Source organism: Pseudophryne corroboree, chromosome 6 (assembly GCF_028390025.1).
Source record: "Pseudophryne corroboree isolate aPseCor3 chromosome 6, aPseCor3.hap2, whole genome shotgun sequence".
Taxonomy (NCBI): Eukaryota; Metazoa; Chordata; class Amphibia; order Anura; family Myobatrachidae; genus Pseudophryne; species Pseudophryne corroboree.
Window position 1 is genome coordinate 147,945,109 of NC_086449.1, and position 25,056 is coordinate 147,970,164.

Genomic DNA, 25,056 nt, shown 5'->3' on the forward strand with positions numbered 1-25,056 from the left:
GCACACTGGCGCCATTTTTCCCTCACAGCTCCGCTGGAAGGAAGCTCCCTGGCTCTCCCCTGCAGTCTACACTACAGAAAAGGGTAAAAAAGAGAGGGGGGGCACTAAATTTAGGCGCAGTATACATTTATATAAAAAAAGCAGCTATAGGGGACATAACTCAGTTAGTCCCTGCATTATATAGCGCTCTGGTGCGTGCTGGCATACTCTCACTCTGTCCCCCCAAAGGGCTTTTGTGGGTCCTGTCCTCTGTTGGAGCATTCCCTGTGTGTGTGCGGTGTGTCGATACGGCTGTGTCGACATGTTTGATGAGGATAATGATGTGGAGACTGAGCAGATGCCTTTAGAAGGGATGTCACCCCCTGCGGGGCAGACACCTGAGTGGATGAGCTTATTGAAAGAAATGAGTGCACGTATAGACTCCTTACATAAGAAATTTGACGACATGCCAAATGTGGGACAGCCGACTTCTCAGCTCGTGCCTGTCCAGGCGTCTCAAAGGTCATCAGGGGCTCTGAAACGCCCGCTACCTCAGACCGCAGACCCAGATGTCGACACTGATACTGACACCAGTGTCGACGACGATGAGTCTAACCTGATGCCCACTAAGGCCATTCACTGCATGATTGAGGCAATGAAAGAGGTGTTACACATTTCTGATATAACTACAGGTACCACTAAAAAGGGTATTATGTTTGGGGAGAAAAAACTACCCGTAGTTTTTCCCCCATCAGATTAATTAAATGAAGTGTGTGAAGAAGCGTGGGCTTTCCCTGATAAAAAATTGGTAATTCCTAAGAAGGTACTAATGGCGTTCCCTTTCCCGCCAGAGGATAGGTCACGTTGGGAAACACCTCCTAGGGTGGATAAAGCGCTCACACGTTTGTCTAAAAAGGTGGCACTACCGTCTCCGGATACGGCCGCCCTCAAGGAACCTGCAGATAGAAAGCAGGAGGCGATCCTGAAGTCTGTATATACACACTCAGGCATTATACTTAGACCAGCTATTGCGTCAGCATGGATGTGCAGTGCTGCCGCCGCGTGGTCAGATAAACTGTCAGAAAATATTGACACACTAGACAGAGACACGATCCTGCTAACCATAGACCATATCAAAGACTCAGTCTTATATATGAGAGATGCACAGAGGGAAATCTGCCGGCTGGCATCTAAAGTAAGTGCATTGTCCATTTCTGCTAGGAGAGGCTTATGGACTCGCCAGTGGACAGGAGATGCAGATTCTAAAAGGCACATGGAAGTTTTGCCTTATAAGGGTGAGGAATTATTTGGGGATGGTCTCTCGGACCTAGTTTCTACAGCAACGTCTGGGAAGTCAGCATTTTTACCCCATGTCCCCTCACAGCCTAAGAAGGCGTCGTTTTATCAGGTTCAGTCCTTTCGGACCCAGAAAAACAAGCGTGGAAAAGGCGGGTCTTTTCTGTCCAGAGGCAGAGGTAGGGGAAAAAGGCTGCAACAAACAGCAGGTTCCCAGGAGCAAAAGTCCTCCCCCGCTTCTTCTTCAAAGTCCGCCGCATGACGGTGGGGCTCCACAGGCGGAGCCAGGTACGGTGGGTTGCCGCCTCAAGAATTTCAGCGATCAGTGTGCTCGCTCTCAGGTGGATCCCTGGATCCTTCAAATAGTATCTCAGGGGTACAAACTGGAATTCGAGGCGTCTCCACCCCACCGGTTCCTAAAATCTGCCTTGCCGATTGCTCCCTCAGACAGGGAGGCGGTGCTAGCGGCAATTCACAAGCTGTATTCCCAGCAGGTGATAATCAAGGTACCCCTACTTCAACAAGGCCGGGGTTACTATTCCACACTATTTGTGGTGCCGAAACCGGACAGTTCGGTGAGACCCATTTTAAATTTGAAATCCTTGAACACATACATAAAAAAATTCAAGTTCAAGATGGAATCGCTCAGGGCGGTTATTGCAAGCCTGGACGAGGGGGATTACATGGTATCCCTGGACATCAAGGATGCTTACTTGCATGTCCCCATTTACCATCCTCACCAGGAGTACCTCAGATTTGTGGTACAGGATTGCCATTACCAATTCCAGACGCTGCCGTTTGGACTGTCCACGGCACCGAGGGTATTTACCAAGGTTATGGCGGAAATGATGATACTCCTTCGAAAAAAGGGAGTTTTAATTATCCCGTACTTGGACGATCTCCTAATAAAGGCGAGATCCAAGGAACAGTTGTTGGTGGGAGTAGCACTATCTCAGGAAGTGCTGCACCAGCACGGCTGGATTCTGAATATCCCAAAGTCACAGCTGGTTCCGACGACACGGCTACTGTTCCTGGGTATGATCCTGGATACAGTCCAGAAAAAAGTGTTTCTCCCGGAGGAGAAATCCAGGGAGTTGTCATCTCTAGTCAGAGACCTCCTGAAACCAAAACAGGTATCGGTGCATCACTGCACGCGGTTCCTGGGAAAGATGGTAGCTTCTTACGAAGCAATTCCCTTCGGCAGGTTCCATGCCAGAATCTTTCAGTGGGACCTGTTGGACAAATGGTCTGGATCGCATTTTCAGATGCATCGCTTAATAACCCTGTCTCCAAGAACCAGGGTGTCTCTACTGTGGTGGCTGCAGAGTGCCCATCTTCTGGAGGGCCGCAGGTTCGGCATACAGGACTGGGTCCTGGTGACCACGGATGCCAGCCTTCGAGGCTGGGGGGCAGTCACACGGGGAAGAAACTTCCAAGGACTATGGTCGAGTCAGGAGACTTCCCTTCACATAAATATTCTGGAACTAAGGGCCATTTACAATGCCCTAAGTCAATCAAAATCCCTGCTCCTACACCAGCCGGTGCTGATCCAGTCAGACAACATCACGGCAGTCGCCCATGTAAATCGACAGGGAGGCACAAGAAGCAGGATGGCAATGGCAGAAGCCACAAGAATTCTCCGATGGGCGGAGAATCATGTACTAGCACTGTCAGCAGTGTTCATTCCGGGAGTGGACAACTGGGAAGCAGACTTCCTCAGCAGACACGACCTTCACCCGGGAGAGTGGGGACTTCATCCAGAAGTCTTCCAGATGCTGGTAAACCGTTGGGAAAAACCACAGGTGGACATGATGGCGTCCCGCCTCAACAAAAAGTTAAAAAGATATTGCGCCAGGTCAAGGGACCCTCAGGCGATAGCTGTGGACGCTCTAGTGACACCGTGGGTGTACCAGTCGGTTTATGTGTTCCCTCCTCTGCCTCTCATACCAAAGGTATTGAGAATAATGAGAAAGCGAGGAGCAAACACAATTCTCGTGGTTCCGGATTGGCCAAGACGAGCGTAGTACTCGGAACTTCAAGAGATGATCTCAGAGGACCCGTGGCCTCTGCCGCTCAGACAGGACCTGCTACAGCAGGGGCCCTGTCTGTTCCAAGACTTACCGCGGCTGCGTTTGACGGCATGGCGGTTGAACGCCGGATCCTGAAGGAAAAGGGTATTCCGGAAGAAGTCATTCCTACGCTTATTAAAGCCAGGAAAGATGTTACGGCAAAGCATTATCACCGCATATGGCGGAAATATATTGCATGGTGCGAGGCCAAAAAGGCCCCAACAGAGGAATTTCAACTAGGTCGATTTCTGCATTTCCTGCAAGCAGGAGTGAATATGGGCCTAAAACTAGGCTCCATTAAAGTACAGATCTCGGCTCTGTCGATTTTCTTTCAAAAAGAACTAGCTTCAGTACCTGAAGTTCAGACATTTGTGAAAGGAGTGCTGCATATTCAGCCCCCGTTTGTGCCTCCTGTGGCACCTTGGGATCTCAACGTGGTGTTGAGTTTCTTAAAATCACATTGGTTTGAGCCACTAAAAACCGTGGATCTAAAATATCTCACGTGGAAAGTGGTCATGTTATTGGCCTTGGCTTCAGCCAGGCGAGTGTCAGAATTGGCGGCTTTATCATGTAAAAGCCTTATCTGATTTTCCATATGGATAGGGCAGAATTGAGGACTCGTCCCCAGTTTCTCCCTAAGGTGGTGTCAGCGTTTCACCTGAACCAGCCTATTGTGGTGCCTGCGGCTACTAGGGATTTGGAGGACTCCAAGTTGCTAGACGTTGTCAGGGCCCTGAAAATATATGTTTCCAGGACGGCTGGAGTCAGAAAATCTGACTCGCTGTTTATCCTGTATGCACCCAACAAGCTGGGTGCTCCTGCTTCTAAGCAGACTATTGCTCGCTGGATTTGTAGTACAATTCAGCTTGCACATTCTGTGGCAGGCCTGCCACAGCCAAAATCTGTAAATGCCCATTCCACAAGGAAGGTGGGCTCATCTTGGGCGGCTGCCCGAGGGGTCTCGGCTTTACAACTTTGCCGAGCAGCTACTTGGTCAGGGGCAAACACGTTTGCAAAATTCTACAAATTTGATACCCTGGCTGAGGAGGACCTGGAGTTCTCTCATTCGGTGCTGCAGAGTCATCCGCACTCTCCCGCCCGTTTGGGAGCTTTGGTATAATCCCCATGGTCCTTACGGAGTTCCCAGCATCCACTAGGACGTCAGAGAAAATAAGAATTTACTCACCGGTAATTCTATTTCTCGTAGTCCGTAGTGGATGCTGGGCGCCCATCCCAAGTGCGGAGTGTCTGCAATACTTGTAAATAGTTATTGCTAACTAAAGGGTTATTGTTGAGCCATCTGTTGAGAGGCTCAGTTGTTTTCATACTGTCAAACTGGATATAGTATCACGAGTTGTACGGTGTGATTGGTGTGGCTGGTATGAGTCTTACCCGGGATTCAAAATCCTTCCTTATTATGTCAGCTCGTCCGGGCACAGTGTCCTAACTGAGGCTTGGAGGAGGGTCATAGTGGGAGGAGCCAGTGCACACCAGGTAGTCATAAATCTTTCTAGAGTGCCCAGCCTCCTTCGGAGCCCGCTATTCCCCATGGTCCTTACGGAGTGCCCAGCATCCACTACGGACTACGAGAAATAGAATTACCGGTGAGTAAATTCTTATTTTTACTGGTTGTGCTTGAAAACTGGCAGAAACTGATTGGTTGATTTTTTTTTTTTTTTTTTTTTTTTTACTTTGGGGGGATTTATCAAAGCTTGGAGAGAGAGAGCACGAACCAATCGGCTTCTAGCTGTTACTTGATAAGCTGTTGGGTCTATTTACTAAGCCTTGGAGAGAGAGAAAGTACCAGTCAATCAGCTCCTGTCATTTTTTCAAACATAGCCTGTAACGTGGAAGTTAGGAGTTGATTGGCTGGTGCTTTAACACTGTGTCTCTCCACTTTATTTCTCTCCAAGGCTTAGTAAATAGGCACCTGAGTTTGAAAAATTGCAAGAGATGATTGGTACTTTATCTCTCAATTTATCAGAACACGAAGCACAACTATTTGACATCAGTTCTACATGTAGTGTGGTAACAGTGAATGAACATCAGCAGCGTTGCAGGTTTCTCGCAGTCTGGGCACGGATGCTCAGATGGGCTGTAGGCCTAACCAAAATGAGGGAAATGCATCATAGTAATCCAGAGAAGGGAAACAAAACTTTTCCCGGGTTCTAGCAATAATACTTGAAATACATTCCATGTTCTAAGTGTACCACATTCTGTCTGGAGAAGAGGAGTTAGGGGTCTATTTACTAAGCCTTGGATGGCGATAAAGTGGACTGTTATAAAGTACCAGCCAATAAGCTTCTGTCATTTCAAGCACAGCCTGTGACAGTTAGAAGCTGATTGGCTGGTACTTTATCGCCGTCCACTTTATCTCCACCCAATCTGTAATTTGGCATTGAGATTCAAATGTTACCAGAGTAATCATTTAGTGAATTTGGTGATGTGCAGAAGGAATTGGAGAAGAGGACACTTGAGACCGAGGCAACCAAATGTTGCTGATACAAAAGGACTGCTTGCCAGAGAGAGAAGATCATTGGACATTTCAGAAATGTGTCTCAGCCCTCCTTCCCGCACTGACGCAAACATGCACATCAAGCACTCATTTTATTTTTGTATGTGCAAAGGGACCGTGTACCATCCTTGGAAGCGTTTTCTGTAATGCAGATAAAGATGTCACAGTCCCTTTTTATCTTTATTTATTTATTTATTTATTTATTTTCTTTTTAGTTTTTATATTTTTGCTTTCAGACTTCCACTGAGTATGTTTGAGGCAGGAGAAGCATACGGCAAGGTACTGCTAACTTTAAATGCAGCGAAAAGATAGTAAAACTGGAGAAAGGGGCCTATTGATAAATTTGCTCCCAAGTGACCTATTTTTTTTAAATTTTATTTCAACATCTATTTTAGGAAACTAAACCTATGTTGGACTTGCACGAGTGCATTGTGGTGGTGGCTGTCTTTCCAATTATATAAAAGCTGTATGTTTGTATCTCGTCTAAGTTAAGTGCCTGCTTTTCCTACCCTCTGCTCTAGTTGGCTGGTTGGAAAGATATCGTCCTGATGTATGGCTACCATTACTCTGCTATTCACACTCCTCTTCTTCTCCCACCACTCTGAACTGTCCCCTCACTTCACCCTTCTCTGTCTCCACCCTTCATGCTTGGCTCCTCTGCTTGCACACATTCCCACTTTTGCCTATTTCATGTCTGCCTCCATAGGTATTTAAAAGTTACGGCTATTCCATCCAGCTGCCGCTTATTGCATTTACCCTCAGTGCAAGTGGTGCACGGTAAGATCTGTCTGCAGCTAGACTCTTGCCTTCTGCTCCTTGATGTGGACAGAGTGAGAATAGTTTTTGTTGCTGCTTAAGTATGCATGCTTTACTGACCTCTAATAAGCCAGAACGGCCCTTCTCGCACAGGCTCCCTGTGGTGGCATTACCGAATACTGGGGCCGGTTCATAGTTGATCGTAGATGTGCTAAAAGAAAAAAAAAAAGCACATCTGTGATCAATTACTCTAACATGTGGGGGGGGGATGTCCAGCACCACACACACACACACACACTTGCGGGAGCATGTCTTAGAGTAGAGTCTTATGTTTATGTCCCTCTGCAACTGCCATGTTTTGGGTCGCAGCCTGCCTTGCAAATGGTCCAGATATGCCTGCGTTGTTCGGGCCATGCCCCGCAACCACCCCTGTCAGTCAGGCAGAGGCGATCTCACTGTGTGTGTACGCGCAGTGCGGCTTGTGTGCCCGCGCAGTGCGGCTGCTGTGCACGCGCACACTTCACCAGGCTTCAGCCTGCGACCGCTGCCGTAGCAGCGTCCAGGTCTGAATAAGCCACATTGTTCTAAAATAAAACCTTTTTTTTTTTTTTTTTTTTTTTTAAGGAAAACAAAATTATTCTCTAGCTACAATGGAAATTACCCCCTTTTTCTCTTACGTCCTAGAGGATACTGGGATTCCATTTAGTACCATGGGGTATAGACGGGTCCACTAGAAGCCATGGGCACTTTAAGAATTTGATAGTGTGGGCTGGCTCCTCCCTCTATGCCCCTTCTACCAGACTCCGTTTAGAAAGTGTGCCTGGAGGAGCCGATCACGCTTATGGAAGATACTGCATTTATTTCTGCTGCGGGGTACACTGGGCTCCACAAGGATTGGACAATGGGGTGTAGAGTAGGATCTTGATCCGAGGCACAAACAGGCTCAAAGCTTTGACTATTCCCAGAATGCACAACGCCGTCTCCTATATCACCCCGCCTCCCAGCACAGGAGCTCAGTTTTGTAAGTTGGTGCTGCAGTAAGCAGGCACTTAACAGAGGGGCTGCTCCAAGCAGCCCTAAGAAAAGCTTTTTATGAGGTAAAAAGTTTAGACTTCAAGGGCAGCAGCGGTGGTAAATGTCTTGTGACTTTCACTGCTGCAGCTCCAGCTCTCCCCAGCGGCGCTGTACACTCCCGAGCCCTGGTTGCCGGGTACCTACAGCGGAGGCTCCGGTTTTCTTCACGCTAGACACACACGGCTGGGGCTCTCCAGGATCGCGTGGCCGCGCTTCGGGAGGTGGTAAGTGGGTCCCGTTTGCAGGACCCGGTTTTTATCGCGATCCGGCACGGTCAGTGGGAGGTGGGCTGCGCGCGCTGGCGGTGGACACTGTGGCAGTACAGGCGATCCCACTAGATCACCAGGGCATGGGCGCAGGTCAGGTTTTCTCTCAACCAATTCTTATATCGCCCACAGTACGCGGTGGTTTTGCCAGCAGAGAGGATAAGGCTTAGACCTGAAGCCCCTCCCCCAGCCCCAGGGCGCCATTTCTAGCAAGTGTTCCCGCCCTGGAGCTGCATATCTGTATTTTCCTCCCTGTCAGTGTCTGCGGCGCCATTATCCCTCAGCTCAATGTTCCTGGGACTGCTTGGGCAAATCCTCCTATGTAAAGCCGCCTGGTTGTCAGCGCTGTGCCTTTACATGACACTTAAGTATTCTACCTGCCTTTTTAGACAGTGATAGTTAAAAAAGAGTGCACTTAGGGTTTTATAGTACAATTACCCTGTGATATACATCCAGTTCTTACTGTGTACTGTTATATCTATTGTTATATAGCTGTGTAAGCTAGTCCAGTGCAGTATTATTGTCGGTAATAACCTCTGCATTGTACAAACTGTGACTTTCTGTGTGTGCATTTGATAGCTGAGTGGTGTCCACTTCGTGTCTTTCACTCAACCTGCTATCCCTATATTCCATAACCTGAGGGGGCTTGGTGCGTCAGGTGTTATCTAATATAGGATTTTCACAAAAATATATTGTATTACGTATTTTTCTCTGTGATTTAATCACCATATCTCTCCTTAGAGAGATACACTACACTGCGCAGGGGTTTGGGTTCAGAGGTATAGTGCTGCTGATAATTGTACTGTGTTACCTCATATTGCAAGTTATATCATGTCTGCTTCTGAGGGTAGCGGTTCTGGGGCTGAACACACTGCCGGTGTTGCTGACGCCACGGGGCCATATGAGGAGAATATAGCAGCTGTGGGCTCTGGTTCTGGGGGCTCCTTGCCCCCCAGTGGGACTGTGGCAATGGAGGCACATACTGACCCTCCATGGGCCGCTTTTTCCACGCTTCTGCATACGCTAGTTCTAAACTAACTCCCCCTATGGGACCCCCAAAGCCGGTACAACCATATGTGGTCCCTGCAGCTAACCCGCCGTGGGCGGACGATTTATCTGCTCAATTAAAGAAGTTGAACCAGTCCCTGACTACTAAAAAGTCTGACCAACGCTCGCCTAAGTCCAAGAGGTCCTCTATGCGAGCGCTCGTCTCCTCACAATCCACTGCTGTCACTGACACCTCGTCTGATGAAGACAGCACATATACTGACCCCTCAGATTCTGACTCCGATACGGTTGATGGGGAGGGTAGTTCACATGTGTATGTTCCTGATCTTTTGGAGGCTATTAAGTTAATTCTGCAGATTACGGATGATCCCGAGCCATCTGTCCATCCTAAGAAACCAGATAGGTTCAAGCGTCAGAAGGTGGTTAAGCAAGTTTTACCTCACTCTGACCACCTAGTGGATATACGTCAGGAACCCTGGGAAAACTCGGGTACGAAGTTTGTGCCTCAAAAGAAGATGCTGGCTCGCTATCCCCTCGCACCAGAGCTGTCTAAAAATTGGGAAACGCCTCCTCCAGTAGACTCACATGTGGCTAGGATGGTGGTTTCCTCAGCTCTATCGGTCACTACCGTCACGTCTCTAAAAGAGCCTACGGATAAACGTGTGGAGGGTTGTCTGAAAGCGATTTACACCCTCACGGGTGCTGCACAAAGGCCCACTATTGCAGCTACATGGGCTGCAGAGGCCATTGAAGCATGGGCCTTGGAGTTAGAAGCTGAAATCTCCTCTGACCATGCTAGACAATGCTTGTCATATATTGTCACAGCTTCTCGATATATTAAAGAGGCGGCTTCTGATGCCGGTATCCTGGCAGCCAAGGCCTCTACTATGTTAGTCCTGGCACGCCGGATATTGTGGCTGAGATCCTGGTCTGTGGATCTGGACTCTAGAAAAACCCTGGAGGTACTCCCTTTCAAGGGAGATTTTCTGTTTGGGGAGGACTTAAATAAGATAGTGGCTGACTTGGCTACTGCCAAAACTGCCTGTCTGCCTAATACCGCTCCTTCTGTGTCGAAGGCTAAAGGTACGTCCTTTCGCCCCTTTCATTCTTCATGTAAAGCAAAAGGTCAGGCGTACCATTAGCAGGCCCGCACTTCCAAACCTGGTAAGCCGAAGCCCAAAAGAGCCTGGGCTGCCCGTCAGCCAGCTGCCAAGACCGATAAGCCTGCCCCATGACAGGGCGGGCCTTTCCCTGGGGGATCCCAGGGTGGGGGTCCGGCTTCTAGGGTATACCCAGGAATGGTTGAAGACCACTTTAGATGCCTGGGTACTTGTTAATTCTGGCAAATTCCCCAGATCTTCTCCTGCGTCATCTGGATATGACGGTCCGGTTTCTACAAGCCCACGGGTGGCTCATCAACTGGAAGAAATCCTCCCTGGTCCCTGCTCAGAGCATGGTGCACCTGGGAGCGCTGTTGGACACTCACAACCAGAGGTTGTTCTTGTCTCAGGAGAAAGTCCTGAAGCTTCAGGACAGGATTCGTTGCTTCCTTTCTCGTCCTCAAGTGTCGATACATTCGGCAATGCAGGTGCTGGGCCTCATGGTATCAGCATTCGACATGGTGGAGTTTGCTCAATTCCATTCTCGCCCCCTCCAGAGGCTGATTCTAGCCAAGTGGGACGGCCTGCCTCACCGGATCAGATCTCAAATGATCTTATTGACTCCTGAGGTCCGTCTGTCGCTGCTTTGGTTGCTCCGGGACCAACAATTGTGCAGGGGTCGTCCCTTCTGGACATCCAACTGGGTCCTGTTGACGACAGATGCCAGTCTAAGAGGTTGGGGCGCGGTGCTGGAGCATCACTCCCTTCAGGGTCGGTGGACCAAAGAGGAATCTCTCCTTTCGATCAACATTCTGGAATTGCGGGCGGTCTTCAATGCGTTGAACCTGGCCCAGCATTTAATTCAGAACCGTCCTGTTCAAGTACAGTCGGACAACGCCACCACAGTGGCCTACATAAATCATCAAGGCGGCACTCGAAGCCGTTTGGCAATGAAGGAAGTCTCACAGATTCTACGTTGGGCGGAACGCCATCTACCGGCCATATCCGCAATATTCATTCCGGGAGTCCTGAATTCGGAAGCGGACTTTCTCAGTCGTCAGGACGTACATGCCGGCGAGTGGGGCCTCCATCCAGAAGTGTTTCAACTCCTAGTGGAAAAGTGGGGTCTTCCAGATGTAGATCTGATGGCGTCTCGACACAATCATAAGGTTCCGGTCTTCGGAGCAAGGACAAGGTATCCTCAAGCAGCATTCGTGGATGCGCTGGCGGTGCCGTGGAGGTTTCGGCTGCGTACATGTTCCCTCCGGTGTCACTCCTGCCCAGGGTAATTCGGAAGTTCAAGCAAGAAAAAGGAAATCTGCTTCTCATAGCTCCGGCGTGGCCCAGACGGCACTGGTTCTCAGACCTGCAAGGCCTATCGTCGGACCGTCCACTTCTACTTCCACAACGCTCAGACCTCCTCGTTCAGGGCCCCTGTGTCTACCGGGACCTAGCCCGGCTATCTTTGACGGCGTGGCTCTTGAAGCTTCCGTCTTGAGGGCTAAAGGGTTTTCTGAAGAGGTAATTAAAACTATGTTGCGGGCCTGGAAACCGTCTTCTGCTCGGATTTATCATAGGGTCTGATATTCCTACTTTGTTTGGTGCGCATCTAACAATTATGACGCTTCCAAGTTTAGTACAGCCAAACTTTTGGCTTTTCTGCAGCAAGGCCTAGATTTAGGCCTGCGTCTGGCCTCCCTCAAGGTTCATATTTCTGCCTTGTCGGTGTGGTTTCAGAGAAAAATTGTGACTTTACCTGATGTTCATACTTTCACTCAGGGTGTGTTGCGTATCCAACCTCCCTATGTCCCGCCTGTGGCTCCTTGGGACTTGTCGGTGGTTTTGGAGGCGTTGCATGAGCCTCCATTTGAACCTCTTGGTTCAGCTGACCTTAAGTGGCTTTCCCTTAAGGTGGTGTTCTTGCTGGCTGTTGCCTCTGCTAGAAGAGTGTCGGATCTGGGTGCCTTGTCTTGTAGTTCCCCATATCTGATTTTTCACCGTGACCGGGCGGTTCTTAGGACTCGTCCCGGATATTTACCTAAGGTGGTTTCTTCGTTCCACCTTAATCAGGAGATTGTGGTTTCCGGCCTTTGTCTCTCCTGATTTGTCTCCCAAAGAGCGGTCTTTGGATGTGGTGCGGGCTCTCCGTATCTATGTGAAGAGAACTGCTTCTATTCGAAAATCTGATTCTCTCTCTTTGTTTTGTTTGGATTTCACAAACGTGGCTGGCTTGCTCACAAGCAAACTCTGGCCAGATGGATTAAAATGGTGATTGCACATGCTTATGTGAAGGCTGGTCTCTCTGCTCCTGATCGCATTAAGGCCCATTCTACTCGGTCTGTTGGACCTTCTTGGGTGGCCCAACGTGGTGCGACCCTTGATCAATTGTGCAAGGCGGCTACGTGGTCCTCAGGGAACACGTTCATAAGGTTCTATGCCTTCGATACTGCCGCTTCCCAGGATGCTTCCTTTGGACGCCGGGTTCTTGTGCCCGCTACAGTGCGTCCCCTCCCATAAGGAACTGCTTTAGGACATCCCCATTGTCCAATCCGTGTGGAGCCCAGTGTACTCCGCAGCAGAAAACGAGTTTTATGTAAGAACTTACCTTTGTTAAAACTCTTTTTGCGAGGTACACTGGGCTCCACAAGGCGCCCACCCTGACGCACTTATCTTCTTTGGGTTGGTATGGCATTAGCCGCTGACACTTTTCCTGTCGTGAAAGTGTGGTGTATGTGGCTACTAACCGTTGTCGTCTCTTTTCCTGCTACTGCATTGGGCTGGTTAACTAAAAACTGAGCTCCTGTGCTGGTAGGTGGGGTGATATAGGAGGCGGCGCTGTGCATTCTGGGAACAGTCAAAGCTTTGAGCCTGTTGGTGCCTCGGATCAAGATCCTACTCTACACCCCATTGTCCAATCCTTGTGGAGCCCAGTGTACCTCGCAGAAAGAGTTTTAACAAAGGTAATTTCTTACCATAAAACTCGTTTTTATGTTTGTTATTTTCAGGCAGGGCTGACAGGATACTGAGCTCCTGAGGGAACTATTCGCAAGTCCCACCACGGCGAGCGTACATTCCTGCAGCACGCCGCCACCCCTAACAGAGCCAGAAGAATGAAGAGTGGTGAGTACTGAGCGGGACGGAATGAGTCTCCAGACACAGTACACAGCTGCGTCTCAGTACCCACACTGGCAAAAACAGTCTTAAAACGGTTTTCTCTCCATTTTAAGCAACAGATTACCTCAGCCAGTATAAAGAAAGCGGGAAGACTGCATGCCATTGAAGGGGCGGCGCTTCACTATAAGAGGATCCAGCAGCTCACCAGCGCCATTTTTCCTCTGCAGTGGACACAGACACTGACTAACAGGGACGCGCAGCTCCTCCGGAGTGACTCCAGATTACCTCAGCGGTACCAGGGGTTCATAGCAGGGGGAGAGCGATTATTAGTGTACTAAGGGGGACATTTACGAAGCAGTGATAAGAATGGAGAAGTGAGCCAGTGGAGAAATTGCCCCATCAACCAATCAGCAGCTCTGTATTATTTTATAGTATGCAAATTATAGCTGTTACTTCAGTGCTGATTGGTTGCCATGGGCAACTTCTTCACTGGCTCACTTCTCCGCTCTTATCACTGCTTAGTAAGTGTCCCCCGAAGTCCTCTATCAGGGTACTTAGACTGCGACCTGGCCAAACTTGGCATTAGCAATAAGGGCGCGGTGGGGGCTGGCTCCAAATAACTCTGTGTCTCCCTGAAGGGCTCTTTGTGGGTTAATTGTGCTTAACCTTTTCCTGTGTGTGTGTGTGTGTGCTGTCACATTAACATTATGTCAGGCAAAGGGTGTGTTTCTTGTACAGCGGAGTGTTTCTCTTCACCAGAGGGCTCACTACCGGATACTCAGGGCAGTGCACCTTCCCAGAATAGTAGGGCTGAACCGGAATGGGTTAATTCCATTAAGGGAATGATCTCAAATATTTCTACAAAACTAACCCGCAATGAGAAAGAGACGCAATACTTAAGACAGACTGTGGATGAGTTTATGAATAGAGACTCAGTCCACAAACCAGCGTCTCAATCCCCTCCCATTTGTCCGCAAAAACTATCTATGGCCCATATCATGCAGTCTGACTCTGACGGCTCAGACATGGAGGAGGGTGAGGTGGACTCAGAGGGGGGGATGCTACTCTGTCACAGGGAATAGAGGCTCTTCTAAAGGAATTCAGTGATGTTCTGCAAATTCCTGATAAAGGTGTCAGAGGAGTGTGAGGAATCTAATTTTAATGTAAAAAAGAAGTCCTCAGTCACTTCCTGCGTCAAAGGAATTGAATACCCTGTTTGAAGAACCGTGGGTTAATCCTGATAAGAAGTTTCAGATCCCTAAAAGGTTGCTCTCATCTTTTCCTTTTCCTCTGGAGGATAGAAAAAAATGGAAAAATCCACCGATAGTGGATGCATCAGTCTGTAGGCTGTCAATAAAAATTGTATTGCCTGTTCCTGGTGCAGCCTCCCTAAAAGATATGGCTGATCGTAAAATTGAGACTACACTCAAATCATTGTATACAGCTGCTGGGGTGGCCCAGAGACCCACTATTGCATGTGTGTGGATCACAAAAGCCATTGCAAAATGGTCAGGTAACCTAATTGAGGGGTTAGATTCCTTGTCTAGGGGGGATGTTTTACTCTTGCAGCATATACAGGACTCTGCGAACTTTATGGTGGAAGCCATAAAAGAGATTGGTTTGTTTAATGCACACACCACCGGTATGGCTGTGTCAACACGCAGGGGCTTGTGGCTACGCCAGTGGACTGCTGATGCGGACTCCAGGAAAGGCGTATAAGGATTACCATTCACAGGAGAGGCCTTGTTTGGAGATGAACTAGACAAATGGATCGCCAAAGCTACTGCGGGTAAGTCTACGTATCTTCCTTCCGCAGCTCCCCCAGCCAGGAAATCTTATTCAGCTTCTAAATTTGCAGTGCTTTCGGACAGTCAAGTTTAAGGGAAAATCTGGAGGTGCTTCTACGGCCTCCAGAGGCGCAAGAGGTAAACCACGCAAACCAGCAACGGCAGGTATTCAGGAACAGAGCTCAGGCTCTGCTTCCTCAAAGCCTTCAGCATGACGGTGGACCGCGAGGCCTGGAGGTCTGTCAGGTGGGAGCCCGACTACAATTCTTCAGTCACATCTGGTCAAGTTCGTGCCAGGATCCCTGGGTAATAGATCTTATTTCCCAGGACTACAGACTGGAGTTCCAAGAGCTCCTACCTCACAGATTCTTCAAATCAGGCTTGCCAGCTTCACAAGAGGCAAGTATAACTTTACAGCAGGCCATCCAAAAACTGGTACAGACTCAAGTCATTGTTCTAGTTCCACCTCATCTGCACAACAAGGGGTACTAGTCCAACTTGTTTGCAGTACCGAAACCGGACGGTTCGGTACGACCAATTCTGAACCTCAAGTCCTTGAATCCATTCTTAAGAGTGTTCAAGTTCAAGATGGAGTCTCTGAGAGCGGTGATCTCAGGTCTGGAGGAAGGGGAATTTCTAGTGTCTCTGGATATCAAGGATGCGTACCTTCACATTCCGATCTGGCCGCCTCATCAGGCTTATCTACGGTTTGCACTACAGGACTGTCACTACCAGTTCCAGGCCCTGCCATTTGGTCTCTCCACGGCACCGAGGGTGTTCACCAAAGTGATGGCAGAGATTATGCTTATACTCCACAAACAGGGAGTGAACATAATTCCGTACCTGGACGATCTTCTGATAAAGGCGCCGTCCAGGGAGAGGTTGCTGGACATCATTGGCCTCTCAACCAAACTTCTCCAGGATCACGGGTGGATTCTGAACCTTCCGAAATCTCACCTAGAGACAACACGGAGGCTCCCATTCCTGGGAATGATACTGGACACAGAGTCGCAGAAAGTGTTCCTTCATTTGGAAAAAGCATTGGTAATCCAGTCGAAGGTTCGGGATGTTCTGAAGCCAACCTGGATATCGGTGCATCTATGCATTCGCCTTCTGGGGAAAATGGTGGCCTCTTTCGAGGCGCTTCAATACGGAAGGTTTCACGCAAGACCCTTCCAGCTCGATCTGTTGGACAAATGGTCCGGATCGCATCTTCACGTACACCAGAGGATTCGTCTGTCACGAAAAGCCAGGATCTCCCTTCTGTGGTGGCTACAGATCTCTCACCTCGTCGAGGGTTGGAGGTTCGGAATTCAGGACTGGATCCTGTTAACCACGACGCAAGCCTCCAAGGTTGGGGAGCAGTCACCTAGGGGGTGCAGTTTCAAGGAAGATGGTCAAGTCAGGAAGTCATCCTTCCAATCAACATTCTGGAACTCAGGGCCATATACAACGCCCTTCTGCAGACCTCTTATCATCTTCAGGATCGGCCCATTCAAGTCTAGTCGGACAATGTGACGGCAGTGACGTACATAAACCGACATGGTGGAACGAAAAGTAGAGCAGCAATGTCAGAGGTGTCAAGAATTCTCCTCTGGGCAGAAAAAAACGCTGTGGTGTTGTCAGCGGTCTTCATTCCGGGAGTAGACAACTGGGAAGCAGACCTCCTCAGCAGACACGACTTGCACCCGGGGGAGTGGGGATATCCACAGCTCGATATGATGACCTCTCGTCTCAACAAGAAGCTCAAGTGGTATTGTTCCAGGTCGAGAGACCCACAGGCAGTGGCGGTAGACGCTCTGACGACTCCATGGGTCTATCAGATGGTGTACGTGTTTCCTCCACTTCCTCTGATCCCAAGAGTTCTCAAAAGAATAAAAAGGGAAAAATACTCATTGCTCCGGACTAGCCAAGAAGGGCCTGGTCCGCGGACCTTCTGGAGATGCTCCTCGAAGATCTGTGGCCTGTACCTCTTTGTGAGGATCTTCTGCAACAGGGCCTGTTCGTCTATCAGGACTTACCGTGGCTACGTTTGACGGCATGGAAGTTGAACGGCTGATTCTAGCCAGAAGAGGGATCCCTAACAAAGTTATCCCGACAAATTAGTGCACCGTGTCCCCTTGCACGGGCAAGTTGCTTCGCTTCACTCGGCATAGATTACTGTTCCAATCGTAGTCCACATGGTTCGTTAAGTATGCAAAAATCCCAAAAATGAAAAAAAAAAATGTGAAAAACTCAGGTCGACCTTTTGACCTGTCGAACTAGTACATGTCGACCTAATGGCATTGTCGACCTAAGTTGTGTCGACCTAACGACCGCAACCCGCAACAGGGCCCGTTCGTCTATCAGGACTTACCACGGCTACGTTTGATGGCATGGAAGTTGAACGGCTGATTCTAGCCAGAAGAGGGATCCCTAACAAAGTTATCCCGACTATGATCCAAGCCAGGAAGGGGATAACGTCTAAACATTACCACCGTATTTGGAAGAAATACGTCTCATGGTGCGAGAGCAGAACTTATTCTGCGGTGGAATTTCACCTGAAACGTTTCCTGCTTTTTCTGCAGGCAGGTGTGGATGTGGGCCTACGTCTGGGCTCCATAAAAGTCCAGATTTTGGCCTTGTCCATTTTCTCTCAGAAACAATTGGCTTCTCTCCCTGAGGTCCAGACGTTTTTGAAAGCGGTTCAGCGCATCCAACCTCCGGTGCTTCGTTCTTCCTGCACTGTTACTTGGTTAAGTATTGTTGGTTCAGCTGTTCCTGTTTAAAGTTGGGTTAGCTTAGCTTTCATCTGTTTGTGTGCGCTGGTTCGGAATCTCACCACTCTCTTTATCTATCCTCTCAAAGTATGCCCGTCTCCTTGGGCACAGTTTCCTAGACTGAGTCTGGTAGGAGGGGCATAGAGGGAGGAGCCAGCCCACACTATCAAATTCTTAAAGTGGCCATGGCTCCTAGTGGACCCGTATATACCCCATGGTACTAAATGAAACCCCAGTATCCTCTACGGACTACGAGAAAAGGATTTACCAGTAGGTAATTAAAATCCTATTTCTTTATTTTCATGTCTGTAAAATAGATGCTGATCCATGACCCTCTCCCCTTCTAACTGTCATGCACGGGAAATGGCAGAGATGAAAAAGGACGATTGTCTAGTACAATGGGGGTCATTCCGAGTTGTTCGCTCGCAAGCTGCTTTTAGCAGCTTTGCACACGCTAAGCCGCCACCTACTGGGAGTGAATCTTTGCTTCTTAAAATTGCGAACGATAGATTCGCAATGTTGCGATAAGACATCTCTGTGCAGTTTCTGAGTAACTCGAAACTTACTCGGCATCTGCGATCAGTTCAGTGCTTGTCGTTCCTGGTTTGACGTCACAAACACACCCAGCGTTCGCCCAGACACTCCTCCGTTTCTCCAGCCACTCCCGCGTTTTTCCCAGAAACGGTAGCGTTTTTTCACACACACCCATAAAACGGTCAGTTTCCGCCCAGAAACACCCACTTCCTGTCAATCACAGTACGATCACCAGAACGAAGAAAAAACCGTGAGTAAAATTCCTAACTGCATAGCAAATTTACTTGGCGCAGTCGCAGTGCGAACATTGCGCATGCGCACTAAGCGGAAAATCACTGCGATGCGAAGAAATTTACCGAGCGAACAACTCGGAATGACCCCCAATATACACAATATAGGTATGTGAAAGCATTTTAGTGTATGACCAATGCCAAATGGAACTATTTTGCAATAAACCTTATTATATATTTAGCTATTGGTTAGATATACTTTCTAGCAGATAGTATCTAACTGGTAACTTGTTCTAGCAAGTACCATTAGTCGGTAGCTGTACGTATGAAGGGGGTAATTCAGAGTTGATTGTAGCAGCAAATTTGTTAGCAGTTGGGCAAAACCATGTGCACTGCAGGGGGGGGGGGGCAGATATAACATGTGCAGAGAGAGTTAGATTTGGGTGGGTTATATTGTTTCTGTGAAGGGTAAATACTGGCTGCTTTGTTTTTACACTGCAATTTAGATTTCAGTTTGAACACACCCCACCCAAACCTAAAGGGGGGTACTCACAGAGCAATATTCTAAGCAATCTGACTAGATTGCTTAGAATTTGAGCATTATCGCTCTGTGTGTACCCCCTACAGCGATAGAGATGTGCAGCCCCACGCATCGCTGCTGCTAGATTGGCCTGCAGTGCAAGCCAATCTAGCGGGTCGCTCATTTCACCCGCTGGGTGAAATGAGCGGCCCCCCTGTCTCCCCCCGCACGCTCAGCACAGATCGCGCTGTGCTGAGCGGCGGGAGAGATGTGTGCTGAGCGGTTCGCTCAGCACATATCTCTCCCGCATCGGCCCGTTTATATGGGCCTTAACTCTCTCTGCATATGTTATATCTGCCCCCTGCAGTGCACATGGTTTTGCCCAACTGCTAACAAATTTGCTGCTGCGATCAACTCTGAATTACCCCCGTAGTTCTTCGCATGTAACTCTCCCCATTTGTGTCATCTGTCCAGTGTCAGCAACTTCAGCTTACTGGTACATAAAGCTATTCATGCTTGTGGGTTAAAACTCAAAGATGTCAAGTGTATGATGCGTCTGTAGAGGCCCATATTAAGGACTGCTGGCTTATAGAACATGTGCGTTTTATTTTTTTTACTTTTTGCCCGTTTAGCACTATTGAGGCTGGAAGATGTTTTTTTTTTTTTAAACAATGTATAATGTTAATTCTTTGTGTCACTTAGAAGATTTGTTCCCTTCATGTCTGTGTACTTTGCTAAATTTACATGCAGAAAGGAACGTTTTTTCCTGCACTCGCATTTGATGACCAATCGTGCTGTCCTCTGTAGGACGTAAACTGCCAGATTAACCAGATATTATGAAATGTGGCCCATTCTAACAGGGGCAAGATTTCTGTTCAACAAAATTGTCTCCGCTTGTTAATCAGACTAATTCTCTGTTCTCCCCCTATGTGGGGTGGCTTCTGGAGCTGCTGAGAACATTTACTTGGAAAGGGATTTGAGATCTTGCAGCTGCTGTGATAACATAATTCACTTCCCGTGGGAGAGAGAAAACTTTCAAGGGTTCCCAGGGAAAGATTTGGGAAACAAACCACAGCACTAGGATGTTTTAACCCCATTCTATTTTGTTGAGTAAAATGAGTTCTACTAAAGGATTTGTCACTTATAAACACATCTGTTGTATATAGACTCTAGCTTCTTCCTGAGTAGAGAAAGTGATCAAAATGTATTTTAAAATTGTGCTGATTGCCTGTCTGAGAGAATCAAGCTTTAGTACAAACCTCAGTCTTGCCGAGAGGTCCAAGAGATGTCCTTTGTCCAGCTTATCATCTCTCAGACTATGCTGATTGCAGTCTGAGTTCTACTCACAAGCACAAAATCATAGGTAAGTCCTTATTTACAGACCACAGAACCTCATGATGACTTTTAATAATGGTTTTATTTTACTGTAATTAATTCTTTATTCCATATAATATGTCAGTCTTTATTTCTTACAAATGACGTTACTCCAATCTCACAGCAGGTCCGGATGGACATTCCTTCCTTACCTTGGTGAGTGTGAATTTAAAGGGTGTTATAAGGGTAGGAGAGATGGGCATGCCGCTATAATGTGATACCGTGTCACTGCTTTGTCATACCTCACAACTGGCCCCTAGTTTTGACTTCAAAAGTGGTGGATAGGGTGAAGTTCGGGCATAGCTTTTGATAGGAAGCGTGGTCACCTAGTTTGGAAAGCTGAATTGTTGGATGGTATATGTTGCTTGTATCATCATCATACATCGGTAAGATCTCCAGCGCTGTACAGTCACCGATATACAGACACAGTGAGGGGGAAGAGAAGCAATAGCAGCTAAAACTCAATACAAATTAAATAAAAATGCAAGAAGAGAAATCCGCTACAATGGAAACCTTTCCAAGAGGAAGAATAGGCAGGAGATAGTGAGTGCAATGGTCATTGAATATAGGGGAAGCAAATGGAGAGGGTAGGGATTGTGGGAAAAAAGTCTACAGGAAAGGAGGAGTGTGAGAAGGGAGCTGTCTAAAAACAGGTGAGGTAGGCAAGTGGGAAAGAGTGAGTTTTGTGGAAACGTTGGTCAGGCAGGGCAGCAAGTAAAGAGGAAGGGCTGCACAGGTAATGTCCTGAAGGCAAAGGTGTGAGGTAAAGGTCATTGACAACTCAGTGGGTGAGAAGAGGAATGATTGGTGACAAGGTCAGAGGGGGAGGTGGTCAAGAGGGCTTTATAGGTGAGGTGATAGAGACCTGGAATTGTATTCTAGAGGGAATTGGAAGCAAATGGAGAGCAACACAGTGGAAGATTAGTCAGCATTCTGGACAGAATAAAGGGGCAGACAGACTTGTCTGGGGAGGCGATTGCAGTAATGATTGGCAGGATGTGAAGACGGAAGCTGAGAGCAGAGTCCATGATGAAAGTGGAAAGACTATAAACTCAGGTTGGAATATGTTGAGCTTGAGGTAATGTTCAGCCGTCCAAACAAGATGTCAGAGAGACTACCGGACATAAAGGAGACTTAGTAGAGGAAAGGTGACATTGGAGGTCAAATAAGCCAATGATTTGAGGGGAAAAGGGAGGTTTAAAATATGAAAAGCAACGGACCAGCCTTGGGGGTCCATGACAGAGAGGAAGGGTGGAGGCAGGGTTATTATTAGATATATTTAGACTAAATGTTGACAAAAATTATCAAACTGGTGTACAATTAAGAGCAATAATAGATATCAGGACATAGGAACAAATACGCGGACACACTTTTAATCTTTAATCACATTCTTTATCTTTATTTGCACTTGTGGTATATGTTGTATATGTCTTGATTTTAACCTCTATGTTTCGTCTATACTCATAGTTTGTGTGTTAGTTATTGTCACACTTTTTTAAATAAACACCAATAAAAGTTAAATTTTAAGAAAAATTTCAGACGGGTGTGACAACCAGGTTATTCCCTTCTTTGTGCATCGACAATACAGCCTTTTTCTCTCTCCCTATAATTATTATTAGATATACCTGACCTATCCACAGATACTGTGCTGCTGAAGGGGGTGCGGCACCACCATGTTCGGAATATATCTGCACCTCTCAGGCAGGCAGGCCCTGGTACTTTGTACTCACCCAGCTCGGTGCCTCTGGAAACAGCCACCAGAGAGAGATGCTGCAGGAATGATCAGGTGAAAGTGAGGCGTTTGGACTCCAACAAGGATGTTGAAGTGCACAAAGATGAGCTTGGTTAGGTAGGAGGAAAGAAATTGGGAGGTCCAGGCAGCAGTGATACTAGGAAGTGGGAGGTAGGGAGCAGGGGTAGAAGATGACATAGAGGAGGGGAGAAGAGGTGTATGGTGTGATGAAGTAAAGGAAGAGGGAAGGTAAAGGGCCGAACCATGCTGAAGGTGTAGTTAGGAGATAAGAGGATGCCTATGAGATTGATTCAGAGTTATACGCAAACCCGATGGTGAGAGATCTGCATATGCACAGATGTCGCACTGGGCATTTGCAGATCTTGTACTGCAAGATTGCATGCAGTGTCCCCAAGCTGCAGCTATTTGAGGGAGTAGCAGCACGACGATGGGCAGCATTGGAGAAAATGGTGGTGTATAGACCCCATTTTGTAGGTGTACTGAAGCCAGTGGCTGTGTCCTTGTATGCAGCTTTATTGGCTTCAGCTGCAGGAATTTTCCGGCCATCCTGAGTAAGCTGAAGGTTACTCAGGTGACCGATGTTTATAGAGATAATCCAATGCTGCATCCTCAGACGCAGCAGCAGATCAGAGAAGCGGACAGGAGGTGTCATACAAGACATCATTTTGTGAGAAAACTAGACATACAATTGTAATACTTATGATTTATGGCCAACTATGTGGCGTGCTGCCACGATAATGGGCCTATTTTTATGAGAAGGCCAGGCGCTATTGCTCTTAAGCCTGATTGTTACCCAGGCCCTGCTCCCAAGGAGCTCCTGATGTGAAATAAGTAAATGTCTGTCACAGGCTACCTACTCAGTAGACTGCCAGCCAATCAGATGTGGTCTTTCATGCTTCAGATCTAGGATTTTGCATATGATACATCCTGAATGTAAACTATCAATGTGGTAAAATGAATGTTCTGTTTAGGTTGCCGATTCATGGTCTCCTTATAAGTTAAAGTAAATTATGCACTTTCATAGGGGCAAAAAGTATCCTTCAGCTCATTTAAGCACCTTACAATGCTCATTGCTGGGAGGAGGCTTCATTATCCTGGCCATTTAATTATAGGAGGAGATTTCAACCAGTCGCCCCCTGGGGCATCACATTTTATCTCTAAAATGATTCTGCTGCAGCTTGTGGCTCACTTAAGCCCAGATTTATCAAGCCTTGGAGAGTGATAACGTGAACGGTGATAAAGTACCAGCCCATCAGCTCCTAACTGCCATGTTATAGGCTGTGTTTGAAAAAATTACATTTAGGAGCTGACCAGGCTTGATAAATCTGGACCTTCGTATGATTTAACCTTTACAACAGGCAACTTAAAAACCCAAGAGCTGAGGAGTACACTATAACCACATCAAATTTGCTCTTGTATCAATATGTTTCTGGTTACTTTTTACGCCACTCAGGAAGTTACCGCCGCATGTATTATGCCCTTCCAAGGACGGACCAGGCTACGTCCCATTTCCTCTCCAACCTCACTAATGCATGCCATTGGTAAATAGAAGACAAATGCACTGCCGACTCTTTCTCAGTGACAGGAGCCGGGCGCTGTAGATAATGTCACAGTGCAGCACCCGGCTCCCACTCACTGCGGAGGTGCTGGCATTTTGGTGTCACTCCTATAGTAATGTCTTTGAACTGACCAATGTTTTTGGGACTGTGTTTGCACTGAAGCCACAGTGCACATTGTGTTTTGTGTGCTGCTGTAGTGCCTTGGACGCCACAGCTTGATTGACAGGATACAGGCGTTTTGGGGAGGAGACAGAGCCCTAACAAAATATAGATGTTTTGCCTCCATTTTGTGGGACTGTGTCTTCCGATGCAGATTTGCTGGCCTCAGTAGCATAGATTTAATGGCCATTCCGAGGAATGCAGGCATCAGATCTGAGATACTGGCATTGGGCGTCTTCATACACAAGATGCCTCCTGCGGCATTAGCATGATTTTGAATTAGCCCCTTAGTGCGAACGCTGACTGGCCTCATTAATGACAATTTGTAGAAGGCAACATGTGATTTAGTAACCACTGTGGCTGTCAATGGGTTTCCAAACCAGTGCAAGGCCCAATTTAACTGTTCAAACTATAGTCCCATCTTTCTATTAAACATGGGCCCTCATTCCGAGTTGTTCGCTCGGTAATTTTCTTCGCATCGCAGCGATTTTCCGCTAACTGCGCATGCACAATGTTCGCATTGCGACTGCGCCAAGTAACTTGCTATGCAGTTAGGTATTTTACTCACGGCATTACGAGGTTTTTTCTTCGTTCTGGTGATCGTAATGTGATTGACAGGAAGTGGGTGTTTCTGGGCGGAAACTGGCCGTTTTATGGGTGTGTGTGAAAAAACGCTGCCGTTTCTGGGAAAAACGCGGGAGTGTCTGAAGAAACGGGGGAGTGTCTGGGCGAACGCTGGGAGTGTTTGTGACGTCAAACCAGGAACAAAACTGACTGAACTGATCGCAGTTGCCGAGTAAGTCTGGAGCTACTCAGAAACTGCTAAGAAGTGTCTATTCGCAATTCTGCTAATCTTTCGTTCGCAATTTTACTATGCTAAGATTCACTCCCAGTAGGCGGCGGCTTAGCGTGTGCAAAGCTGCTAAAAGCAGCTTGCGAGCGAACAACTCGGAATGACCACCATAGTCTTAAAAATGTAACGTTCACCTTGTCAGCTGAATCTAACCCTTCTGTCACTGATCCATCCTGACTGAGTTGTGTTTGTCCTGGGCAGTCTGGCCCCAAGGCAGCACAAGATGGATGACAACATACACTAACAGAAAGGGGATTCTGTAGGACTTCTGCTCAATTTTGGAAAGGTGCTTGTCCAGAATTCCTCGTGTTTCTGGGTTTGTTCTGTATGGCTACATGCATTTTATGGGGA